We start from the raw sequence: 13,438 nt of genomic DNA on the forward strand, positions 1-13,438 counted from the left end.
CTTTTCATCTAGAGAAGTGGTTATCAGTTGGGGGCAGGGGGGTCACTTAAAGGGAATCTCCTGGAGAACACTTTCAAACCCCCATTCCCACTCCATCCTAATCCTTTTACCCTCCAGATTTAATTAACTTTGTTTGCTAAAGGTTTTTAAGAACCACAAATTAGAGATAGACAATATTCTGTAAATGTAAGAGTGGTGTTCAAATTAAAATTTCTGCTCTTTTCTTTGCTTCCATTTTTTATTTTATGTAAAAATATGTATGGGGGAAAGCCAAGGAGGCAGCCAGTGAGGTAGGGTCAGGACCACAGAAGGAGATGTAGAGGAGATAAACCAGGTCAAGGAACAGGAGGTGTTTAGGAGGGAGCCAGGATGGGGAGTGCTGAGGAAGTGACCTATGTGGACGTGGTTACATACAAGGCATCGACCAAAATAAGTAAATACACTGAGGATGATGGGAGTCAGGTTTCTCAGCACTGAAGAAGATAATTACCAAAATGGGAAGTAGGAAAGCCAGAATAAGCCCTGGAATATTGGATTGGAGGTGGAATACCTCGTGAACTTATGGTTTTTAACATATAATTCAGAGATAGGTTTATTTTATGCAAAAGATATGTATACATACATATATTTCCTAGTTCTCTCTGCTGAGAAGACCTACAAGCAATCATACCACAGTGGTGGTGAGTACACCTTATGCCCAGATCTTAAATGCTAACCAACATTCTCCACTAAAAGGATTGAGGGCTTCTTGGAGAAAATGATGATTTCAGGTTCAGACATGGTAAGTACAAGGTGGGCCTGGAATATCTTCCACCAGAAAACAAAGAAGTACTCCAAAATGAGGATATGTGAAGAATACACAGAAGCCAAGCAAAAGGGCTTCCACTGGCCAAACCTTGGATAATCTGAGCCTCAGAATAAATAATGATAGTAACAGATTATAACCCACTGAATAAAATTGGAATCCATGAGTTCATTCTGACACAAATAAATACATGTGGGGGGAAATAAAGTTTTTTCTTCACTATAGAATTCAACTATGAAATGTAGAAGGAAATATGAAATTAGAAAATCCCCACTTAGCAACCAAAATAGTAACAATTGATTCAAGCAAGAATCCTCAATGAAGGCTGAAACCAATGGGTGAAAGTTTGATAACGAGCAAGGTATTTGAGTTTCTGAAACTACCTCACCACAGAATGATCATAAATTATAAGAAAGAAAATAAAAACTTTGCAGTGGAAAAACCTGGAAGACCCCAAAACAAGTGACCAGAGATGACATCAGTGGTGATTAAACTCAGCAAATTCCTGCATCTTCTGAGATGAGTCACTGAGAAGGACACCAATCACTTCTCTGGGATTCCTGCCAAAAATGCATGACCCCAACCCAATCATGAGAAAATGCCAGATAAATCCAAATTGTGGAATATTTTATAGAATAACTGGCTGTTCTCTTCAAAAATGTTGAGATCCTGAAAAACAAGGACAAACTGAGTAGCTCTTCCCAAGTGAAAGGAAGTAGGACCATGGTAGTAGCTAAGTCAAATGCACAGTCTTCTGTTAGATCCTGGACCACCTCTTTTTCTTTCTTTCTTTCTTTCTTTCTTTCTCTTTCTTTCTTTCTTTCTTGCTCTCTCTTTCTTTCTCTTTCTTTCTTTCTTTTTCCTTCCTTCCTTCCTTCCTTCCTTCTTTCCTTCTTTCCTTCCCCTCCCATCTCCTCCCCTCTCCTCTCCTCTCCTGTCCTCTCTTCTCCTCTCCTCTGTCTCCTACTAAGAACATTACTGGAATAATGAGATTTCAAGAGCCCAATGGGTTAGAGGAGAGTAATGCATTAGTATTAATATTGTTTCTTTTCCTTTTTTATTGTGGTAAAAATGTATAACATAAAATTTATCATCTTAATCATTCCTAAGTGTAAAGTTCAGTAGTGGCAAATATATTCACATTGTTGTTCATGTTATTATCTTGATTTAGATGTTTGTACTATGATTGTAGGAAATTCTTCTCTCTGCCTTTAGGAAATATGTATTTTGGGGGTAAAATGCACATATATATTAAATATAGATACATAGAAAAGAAAATGATAAAGCAAGTTTGGTGACATAACAATTGGAGACTCTGGGTGAAGAGCATACAGGGTTCTTCCTCAGCTACACTCCTCCTATTCACCAGCCTTCCTCTTTCTCATTCACCCTTTGTGAGTCTGGGTCTCTGAAAAAAATATTGCTAAATAGTAAATCGGAAAAAATGAACATAAAATGAAGAGAGAAAGTAGTGTATCTAATAGTCATGAATTAAATGAAATTCTCTATTATTATTGGGTCCCAGGGTTCCTTCAGCCTACCAGATCTTGCGCTTCTGTTCTGAATGTTCTCCTCTTCTAGGCTTCCCTCCTCTGCCACAGCCTGGCCTTTCCTTCTTTGAAATTTTATAGGAGCAAAAGTGATTCTTTATTGTATCGAGGGGATTTTGTGTTGTTTTCTGTGCACAGTTCACAAAAGCAAGGTTTTAGTTTAGTTTATTTTTTCCTATTGTGGTACAATACACATAACATGAAATACACCATTGTAATCATTTTTAAGTGTAGAGTTCAGTGGAATTTAGTACACTCACACTACTGTGCAACCATGTCCACCATCCATCCACAGGACTCTTCATCTTTCCACACTGAAACTCTGTCCCTATTAAACACTAACTCTCACTCCTCCCCACCCCCCAGCCCCTGGCAACCACCCTTCTACTCTCTGTCTCTATGAATTTGATTACTCTAGGAACCTCATATCAGTAGATCCATGAAGTATTTGTCCTGTTGTGGATGACTTACTTCAGTTAGCATAATGTCCTCAATGTTGTAGTACATGTCAGAATTTCATTCCTTTTTAAGGCTGAATAATATTTTATTGTATGTATACACCATGTTATGCTTATCTATTCATCTATTGATGAACACTTGGTTGTTTCTTCATTTTAGCTATTGGGAATAATGCTGCTATGAATATAGGTGTACACATATCTCTTTGAGGTTCCTGTGGGCAGTCTAGTTGCTTAAGTGTGCAACTCTTGATTTCAGCTCAGGTCATGGTCTCACCATTCATGGGTTGGATCCCTGTGTCGGGTTCTATGCTGGTAATGTGGAGCCTGCTTGTGATTCTCTGTCTCCCTCTCTCTGCTCCTTCCCTGCTCATGTTCTCTCTCTCTCTCTCAAAATAAATTAATAAAACATTGGGGCGCCTGGGTGGCTCAGTCGGTTGAGCGGCCAACTTCGGCTCAGGTCATGATCCTCGCGGTCCGTGAGTTCGAGCCCCACGTCAGGCTCTGTGCTGACAGCTCAGATCCTGGAGCCTGTTTCAGATTCTGTGTCTCCCTCTCTCTCTGACCCTCCCCCATTCATGCTCTGTCTCTCTCTGTCTCAAAAATAAATAAATGTTAAAAAAATAAAATAAAACATTAAAAACACACAAATATCTCTTTGAGATCCTGTTTTTAATTTTTTTGGATATATACCCAAACACGGAATTGCTGGGCATGTGGCAATTCTATGTTTAATTTTTTGAGAAATCACAATACCATTTTCTGGAGTGGTTGTACCATTTTACATTCCCACCAACAGTGCACAAGAGTTACAAATGGTTTTAGTTTTTACCTCCTTTATGTCTCCTGATCAATAGTCCCACACTGGTAAACATTTTGACATTATGGTATTTAAACTAAAAGGCTTTTTTTCATATGTATTTATTTATTTTGAGAAAGAGAGAGGGAGAGAGAGAGAGAGAATGTGAGGGGGAGGAGCAGAGAGAGAGGGAGAAAGAATCACAAGCAGGCCCTATGCTGTCAGCACAGAGCCTGATGCAGGGCTCAATCTCACCAACCATGAGATCATGACCTGAGCTGAAATCAGGAGTCAGACGGTTACCCAACTGAGCCACCCAGATGTCCCAAAACTAAGAGGCTTCATATAAAATCATCATCACACTGTGCTTTCTGTCCTTTGACCAGAACCACTGCATGAATAAACTGTTATGCCTTGTGTGCTAAACAGCTCACCCCTACTGTGTCATCTTCCTTGGACTTGGAATCATAGAGTGTGAGTGTTGGAAGGAAAGCCAGTGTAAGTTATGATAAACAAAGGGTTTTTCCAAACCTCTTTTGGCTATATTGTTCAGATCTGTATGTAAAGGGCTGGTAGAGTATGTTAAAGGGTACAAAAATATTGCAAAGTATATTTCAAGCATATTTTCAAATATTCTAAAGCAATGGTGTGTGGGGTCCTTAAAGGTCTCAGAGAAACAGAATGATAAGAAAAGGCATTAAATAAATCTTCATCTTTTTAAAAACAAAAACAAAATCTATCAGGAGATTTTTAATACTCTTGCTATTCAGACTGGCATTTTCTGAATACAAATGATAAATGACCCTTACCATAAACCCAACAGTTAGATTTGTTCAAGAAACAATAAATCTTCTTTATCCACTTTAGGGAGAGTAGGCAGCTGACAAACCCCAAGGAGACTCAATTCTGTGGTTCTAAAAAGCTGTGGGCTTGTCCCTGAAACTTCCACTGCCTCCTAGGGGATTATGGGAACAGATGCAAGGTTGACATGGGTGTCAGCCTACATTTTAATTCTTTAAATTGCTTGATCCACCCTTGAGCTTACATATCTACATTGCATAAAGCAATCAGATCACCACTGGCTTGTTATTTCAACTAGTTCCTTACATGGTAGGATGTGTCAGTGGAGCACTAAAGGATAGATTAAGGTGGAGGTAGGATTTTAAGGGCTGGAGTAGAGCAACATTGGACTTAAATGAAGACTGTGCTTTGGTTGTTTTTTTATAACATAGGAAGACTGGTGCAGGTTCAGAAACGTGGTGTTAGTCCATAACAGAGGCTATTAGTAAAAAAACCTAGGAGAGGTTTTGAAGTTGGGTTGCAAGTGTAATTGTCTGGAGAGCTTTTAAATATCCAGATTTCCAGACCATACTCCCCCCACCCCCCACCCCCCATAAAAAAGAATCTTTAGGGTCAGAATCCAGGCATCTGTATTTTTAAAGATTCCTTAGGGGAGGGCCTCCGGGTGTCTCAGTTGGTTAAGCATACAACTTTGTCTCAGGTCATGATCTCACAGTTCATAAGTTTGAGCCCCGTGTTAGGATCTGTGCTGACAGCTCAGAGCCTGGAGACTGCTTCAGATTCTGTCTCCCTCTCTCTCTGCCCCTCCCCCACTCACACACACACACACACACACACACACACACTCTCTCTCTCTCTCTCAAACATAAATAAACATTTTAAAAATGTAAATAAAAAAATTCCTTAGGGGAATACAATGCACGTCAAAATTTGGGAACCATTACTCTAAGAAGTTCACACTCACGTATCACATATGTGATATGTGTTATCATGTGATATGTGATATCATGTTTCCTGAAAACATAATAGTTTTTGGGAAATTATTAAAGAAAAATAGTAAGTGAATTTTCTTTTAAAAATGTACATCTTTTCAAAGAACAAAACTAGATGAATATAGACAAAATATTAGCACAAGTAATCTTTGCAAAACAGTTTGGGATTATGGTTGATTTTCTTTTGTTTTGCTTCTCTTTTTTTCAAAAAATTTCTAACAGCAAACCTCTAATCATTTGTAATAAAAATAATACAATTTTTAAGAAAGCAATAACTGGTAAATAACTTCAGACTTGCTCATAGAAAGAGACATCGTGTTATTTAAAGATGGCGGACATTGTCTTGGGACCTAAAGAAGTCTTGTGTATGCCCAGGGAGGAGCATGCAGAACAGCTCAGGGTGGGGAACGTGGACAGCAAACTGACCCCTTGTATCCTGTGTGGGATGCATCTTTTGTCACTCCCAAAGTTAAAGCACTGTGCAGCACTCACTACCTCCCACACATGGGGTGAGGTCACCTAGCAACATGGAGCTTCCTGCTTCCAGATTTGGCCATGACTTTCCCAGTAAGGGCACTAGTCCACAGCTTCACTGCCAGTCCCTCCTCTGGAGTGCATTTGCTGTGGTGATGTTCACAGTAGTGCTCTTGAAGGGCCTGGTTTCTCCCTAGCAAAAAATCCTCTGTGTGAAGCATTGATTTGAAGATACTTCAGATATGGAATCCTGAAAAGCATCAAGAAGAGAGATCTGCCTAGATGTTATCGATTTGTGTCTTGAGGTCCCAGGATGTTTTTCCAATTTGCCTTTTATTTTAAAGGCTGTTGTGGTGTGATTTTAGATATTCTCTTCACTGATCCCTGGTAGAATCCTTGGTAGCTCCCAGTAGAATCCCTGATCTCATCTCTTTTCATGTAACTGCCCACCTTTCCACATTGAATAAAGTAAGGTCAGAGCAGCCTCTTAATGTTTATTAAATATTCATATAGTTCAGGGAAGCCTGCCCCAAAATATACCACTTTGGCATATTGATTATTTTTAATTAAAGTTACTTAAGAAACAACCAGTGTAAGAAGGATAGTCTGAACTTCCTCTGTCCCTCTGAAAGCAGGAAATAAATTTCCCACATAAGCAGGAAATAAATTCTCCTACTGTCCTTGATATTGGAAGGTAGATGGCATCTTAATTGCTAGAAGTAGGAAATTCAGGACTGAGAAAATGTGTTACTTCTTTACTAATTTACTACTCCAAAATCAAACCCCTTGTCTTGTCAATTCTTCCCAAATTTATTGTTTCTTTGTCTAAAAGATATAAAAACTTCCTATTTGATCACATATTTGAGTTTCATATCTCTCTGAGTTTTTATAAGTATGAGTTAATTTTTTTCTTCTTCTGCTAATCTGTCTTCCATCAATTTAATTATTACACCAGCCAAAGAAACTAGAAGGAAAGAAAGGAAAGCCTTCCTCCTCTACAGTTGTGGCCAGCCAGCCAGGAGATTTCTCTGGCTGGACCCTGCTCACTTGAGGGCTGCTGTGACTAAGAGATCCTGGGACCTCTGACAAATGTCTGCAAAAGATAAAAATTCTTACCAACACCAGTCTCTGGGCTCTGCCTGCAGGGTCTGTTAAAGGTGAGAGTTATGAGAATCTTTTTTCTTTTTCTAAATTTAAATCAACAGGAGAAAATATTTGTGTAAACTAATTCCTTGGGTATATCAACTTTGGTAAGGATTTTTTTGCTATTGATCCTTTTTCCTCCCAGAGAAGGTCATTATTTTTTTATGTCTATGACATGTGAGAGTATTCTCTCTGGTCTCTGCCAGTAGTAGGATGCATATGATGAAGGAGCATGGGGCAAGCTGACAGCTAACAGCACCATCCCCCAAGTGGGATATGTTTGATATTCTTTGGACACTCCTGGCTACCCAGGAACAAAGGAAAAGGGTTTGAGTACTTACCATGGTAATGTGGGAAACTAAGGCAAATGAAAAATTAAATTCCCTGACTGCCTATAGCCCACTGACAAGTCATTGAAAAAGGCAGAGTGACATCTCTCTAGGAGCTCAGCTGACTCAATAATGACACTTGGCTAGGGGCAAAAATGTATCTTGGCTTAACATTATCTTGACCCCCAGGATCCTGTAAGTCTGCTCAAACATATAAAAATTCCTTTGGAAACTTTCTTTATCTCAGCTCCTCCAAGATACATGCTGGCAATCATACTGCAAGCTTATGGCCCCTGATATACATCTGAAGGTTCTCATGGTTCTCATGGCTTCTCAAGGTCCTGGAAACCATGCTTCCAAAATACCTTAGAGACTTACTCTATCCCTAACCCCTTCCCAACCTGACTGTATATAATCAGTTACACATCACAACCCCAGTGCAGATTTATCTGCCCACGGGTCCTGTCCCTGTGCTTTAATAAAATCACCGTTTTGCACCAAGGAGGTCTTCAAGAATTCTTTCTTGGCCATTGGCTCTGGACCACCCCACCATTACCCCAAAACTCCATCAGCATAGGCATCTGGTAGGCAGCTGACAGGCTATGGATCTGGGTTTAGGGAGGATCTAAAATAAATAAATAAATAAGGGTGAACTCTGGCTTAGCTTGTTAAGTTACCTTATTCTGTTCAAAAGGGGGTTGGATTCCCTTTCACATGATTCTCTGTGTTTTGGAACAACTATTTAAAGAGGGTCCCTCATAATTATCATCTGTGTTTTCTTAGACTACCTTTCTGCATCTTGTGTGAGGGCTACCTCTTTTGCACTCTTGTGGGATGCCTCTTGTATCCTTGGTTAAGCCATAAAAAGACTTACCGTCCTGAGCTGCTATTGAGATTAATATAAGATCTTACTTGTCAATGGCCACATGATAGATCCATGGAATTGGCTATTAACAAAAAAAAATTTTTTTTAGAGATCTCTCATCCTAAACAATTGTCTTTTGGGTACCTATAAAAAGACCAAATCAAAAAGTAGATACAAGAAACTATAACAGCTAGCCTTAGGGACTCCCTTAACAAGATGAAAGAACAGCAATTAAAGTTAAAACAAAATTAAAGTCTATATCCAACATAAATTCCTCTTCTTAAAATCCAGCCCCATCCCTTTAGCAAATTACCTTAACTCCTAAAACTCCTCTACCTTCTCCAGAAAATCCCTTAAAAACCCAGTTGCCTATTTTAGCTTCCTTTTTCCAGTAAGCACTCCAGCCTAATCTCTGGGCCCAGTGCATACAGTTACTCATGAAAATGCTAAAAGCCAAGAAGTAAATTTAGCAAGAATACTTGGGATGAACAATAATGCTCGTTTTGCTGGGCTCTAGAATCAAGCTCTGCCAGCTTCAAGCTTTTCCTATGTGATGTTCTTTGCAGATATATCCTAGAACTCCACACTAAGAATGCAGAACAACAAATCTTTTAAATTACATAGCCCTTTTACCTCCACTTTCAGAAGATCCTACCAAAAATGCAAAACAAAACAAAACAAAACCAAAAACAGCTGAAACAGAGAAAGAAACCAAGTAACATTCTTTCTCTGTCCCTTGAAGATGCAAATCTTACCATTGAACTATAAACACGCTAGGAAGTAACTAAAACTCTTCAAGCTGAAAAAAAGGGGGGGGGGCTTTTTAAAAGTACAAATGCTAGAAAAGTTCCCTTGCTTAAATTCTATACTATAGACTCCTTAAGATTACTCATCAAGAACAAATACAAATCTTAAAATCTACTCCACAAGTGCCAGCAAAAAAAAAAAAAAAAAACCAACAACAACAAAAAAACCCCCCAACTTTTAGGTGGGTAACCTTAACTTTTTCCATCTGCCAGACACAATTATTTATAAACTGGTTTTGTATTGCACTGATTCATAGCTCAAGTTTCAGAATGAAAGCAATAAAATCTGTTTGTATCTATCTGTATGTTTATTTATGTCTATATATTTATGTATATGTGGGTTATAGATATGACATTTTTCTACCTCTGGATGGTATTGTCAAAATTAATTTGTAAAAGAGCTCTGTTCAATTGGCTTAAAAATAAGCATTTATGAGTTTAGTATTTTAAAACTCTCAGAAATATAAAAACTAACCCAAATATTTTTCAAGTTCACATGATCTAAGATAATGTTTAGTAAATAAAATCTAGTTTAAGTTTATTGGTTTAATTAAATATTCATGTCTTCAGAGTTATCAGCCTTAAATGTAGTGCAAACATGCAACTTTTATTCTAGCTAGGTTTACTTAAAGTCAAATTAGCTCATATTATCTCTGTTACAAAACTTGTCAGCCAGAAAAATAACTTAAGATGATGGCTAGCTGCTTTAATGTCTCATGAAATTTCCATGAATAATCTAAGTATGATTGTAAAGAACAGGTAAATTAAATAGATGTAAGTGCGATAAGAATTTTTATGTGAACTTTTCAATAATGATTGTTTCATGGTATGTCTAATTTAAAATAGTTACCCAAATCTCCTTGGTGACATAAATGGTTGAGTCTTGCCAAATTAAGTTAAATGATGGATAGTAATTAAATATTCAAATCATTTCCAAATAAGATAAAGTACTAAAACATCAATTACTGAGCATAGGCTCATTCCCTTTTGCTTCCTTTTACAGAGGAAATAAAGGCATTTTTTTTTCTATTAGTAAATAGGTTTTCTGTCACACTGAGATATTTACTGTGAAAAAACATGTTTCTAGAAATCATGAAAAGTATTTATAAATTATATAGAATGCTAATACAAAAGACAGTTTATAATTGTTTACTTCTTTATTTGCACTATAAATTAAGGTTTTTAAGGATTAAAATTCTAATATATGCCATTAAAACCACTAGAAATAATAAGGAAAACATCTCCAAATGCAAGGAAAGCAGCATGTGTGTTTTCATTAAAAGAAGGTATGAGGAATGGAAATACATTTTTGTTGGGAGAAAAGAAAGTAATTTTGTCCTAAAGAGAGGCTAATTATTTCAAAATGGGGAAGAGGAAAACCTAGAACAAAATCTGAATGTAAAAAAGAAAGTTATAGAAGGTTTGTGGGAAAAAAATCTTTGGAAAGAAAGTTTAATGTGTAGTCAAGCTGGCTAAAATAAAATGAAGGTAATTAGGTTAAATGAATTTTTTAATATCAAAAATAATCTGGTACAGAATTAAAATTTCTTTTTCTCTCTCAGTTAAACGGAGAAAGGTATTTTTAGATTATTGGTCTGTTCTTAATAAGAAATTTAAGCAAAGGTTTTTCTTTACCTTTTAAGTAATCTACTTAGAAAACAAAGATTTTGTGTCTTATGAACTGTGCTTCACACTGCTTTCATTAGGTCCTGGATTACTTAAAACCAAGTCTTCTCTACTAAAGGAGCCATCTATCTATCTATCTATATACACACACACACATATATATATAATATATATAATAAAGATAAAGATATTTGAGATAAAGATATATGGACATAAAGATTTCTGAGATAAAGAGACAAAATATATATTTGTATATACATTTGTATACACACACATACACACACACACACACACGCACACACACATTGGATTGGGAATAACTTGCTCTGCGAGTGTTCTGCAAGAAAAATAAACACTTCCAATAAATTTTAACTTGATAAACAAGCGATGTCTTGCAATACAAGTAGAATGTGATGCTGAATATCACATGATCACAAGCGAGCCAACGGTTCTTGAAATTCACTTTGATATACAAGTGCTTTGGATTACAGCCATGTTTCTGGAATGAATTATGCTTGCAAACCAAGGTTTTATAAATTTTCTGTATTTGCCTGTGAAGTCTTTGATTGTCACTTAGGTTAAATTGGTAATGGAGTACTATTTCACAATGGCCTATGATCCTGTTTGATGAAGTGTTTTAAAACCTTTTTGATAAACTTTCCAAAATCAAATTCAAAATGGAGTCTTTTGACCTACAAGTAACTGGATTTTTGAAAAGTTTCCTGGAAAATCATCCACATAAAAAATGCTTTTTTCTCCATATGTATGTATATATATATACACATACATATATATATGAGATGGGACTCCTGGGTGGCTCAGTCAGTTAAGTGTCCAACTCCAGCTCAGGTCATGATCTCATAGTTAGTGAGTTTGAGCCCTGTGTTGAGCTATCTGCTGACAGCTCAGAGCCTGGAACCTGCTTCGGATTCTCTCTCTTTGCCCTCCCCCACTCACACTCTGTCTCTCTCTAAAAAAAAATAAATACATACATATTAAAATTTTTTAAATAAATAAATACATACATACATACAAAAATAAATAAATAAAAAGAGATGTTACACTAATTAGGCTTATTTGGTACGTTAAATTGCATGGGAAACTTGTCGAATAAAAAGTAATATTATCTCTTCTTCATGTTGTATGAGTATTTGTGTTCTACAAATTACATGAACTTCTTAGAAATCTAATTTCTGTCCTGGTTTAATGTTATTGGTGGTAATTCCAGTTATTCTTTAAAAAGGTATGTGACAGAAATAAAAAATTCTTTGTCAATTGCATTGTAATGAGCTCTCATCAGATCTTTAATCACAACCATTTTTAAGTTTTGTCATTTATAAATGGTTATGGTTTCACTCTGATTCTTTTGTGAAAGTGCTTCATCTGCAAAGGAGACTCACAGAAAATACTCTAGAATACAGATTTCTGATAACTTTAAGATAAAAAAATAACTGAGGTGGGTAAATATTTCCAGAGCTAATTAAAAAAAAACTGGATTTTAACAGAACAAATATTAATTACATGGGACTAAATGAACTGAAGAGTATAATTATTTTTTATGACTTTTTGTTTGAAACATTGCTGATTTGTAAAAATTGTTTTCTCTTTCCAGATTTAAGGAAACCTTTTTATCTTTCCTCTTAGGCTGTCCATGACTTACAGCAATTTGGCAAAATATACCTTTGTGAATAAAGATGAAACATTTATCTCTTTCTCCCTACCTTATCCCTTCACAATTCAGAAACTCTCAGTGGATACTCTTATTTTCATGGCAATACAGTTATTTACATAAGTTCAATAAGAATCTGTTTTTATAACAGGGCACACTTGGAAACATTGTTTATATGATTGGAATGTCAATTTTGAGAGAGACTCATAGATATTACCAGATAGCTAAGGCGGAGCTTTATGGAGCCAATAAAGCCTCCTGGAAATATCAGTCTGGTACCTTGTTTCCAGGGTTCCCAGAAGCCTTATCAGGTGAGAAAGGAAAATAATTTCCTGGCAGGCCCAGAAATCTCAGGATAATATGGGGACCTCAGGAGGAGACGAATTCACCCGAATTTTCAGGTATTACTGGCACAATTTCATGGTAAGTTCTTATCCTGAAGAGGCTTTTAACTGTTCAGAGATTTCTTATGAAAAGTTCCAACAAAGCAGACTTAAAAGAACCTACATGGTCAATCACTATTCTTGCTGCACTTACATAAAAAATTAGGCCAAGTTTATTGAAATGGGATCTAATTTACAAACAAATTAGTTCACTGTGGTTACCTTTAATAAAAATGGGAGTGATTAAGGGGAACCTGGGTCACCCAGTCACTTAAGCCACTTAGGCTCAGGTCATGATTTCACAGCTCCTGACTTGGAGCCCCACATACTGTTCTATGCTGGCATTCTCTATCTCTCTTTTTTAAAAAATGTAATTTATTGCCAAATTTGTTTCCATACAACATCCAGTGTTCACCCCAACAGGTGCCCTCCTCAATGCCCAACACCCACTTTCCCATCTCCCCCACCCCCCATCAACCCTCAGTTTGATCTCCATATTTTCTTTTTTTAATATTTATTTATTTATGTATTTATTTATTTATTTATATGAAATTTATTGTCAAATTGGTTTCCATACAACACCCAGTGCTCATCCCAACAGGTGCCCTCCTCAGTGCCCATCACCCACTCACCCCCCATCAACCCTCAGTTTATTCTGTTTTTAAGAGTCTCTTATGGTATGCCTCCTTCCCTCTCTGTAACTTTTCCCCCCTTCCCCTCCCCCATGTTCTTCTGTTA

The sequence above is a fragment of the Prionailurus viverrinus genome, chromosome B2 (assembly GCF_022837055.1).
Source record: "Prionailurus viverrinus isolate Anna chromosome B2, UM_Priviv_1.0, whole genome shotgun sequence".
Lineage (NCBI taxonomy): Eukaryota > Metazoa > Chordata > Mammalia > Carnivora > Felidae > Prionailurus > Prionailurus viverrinus.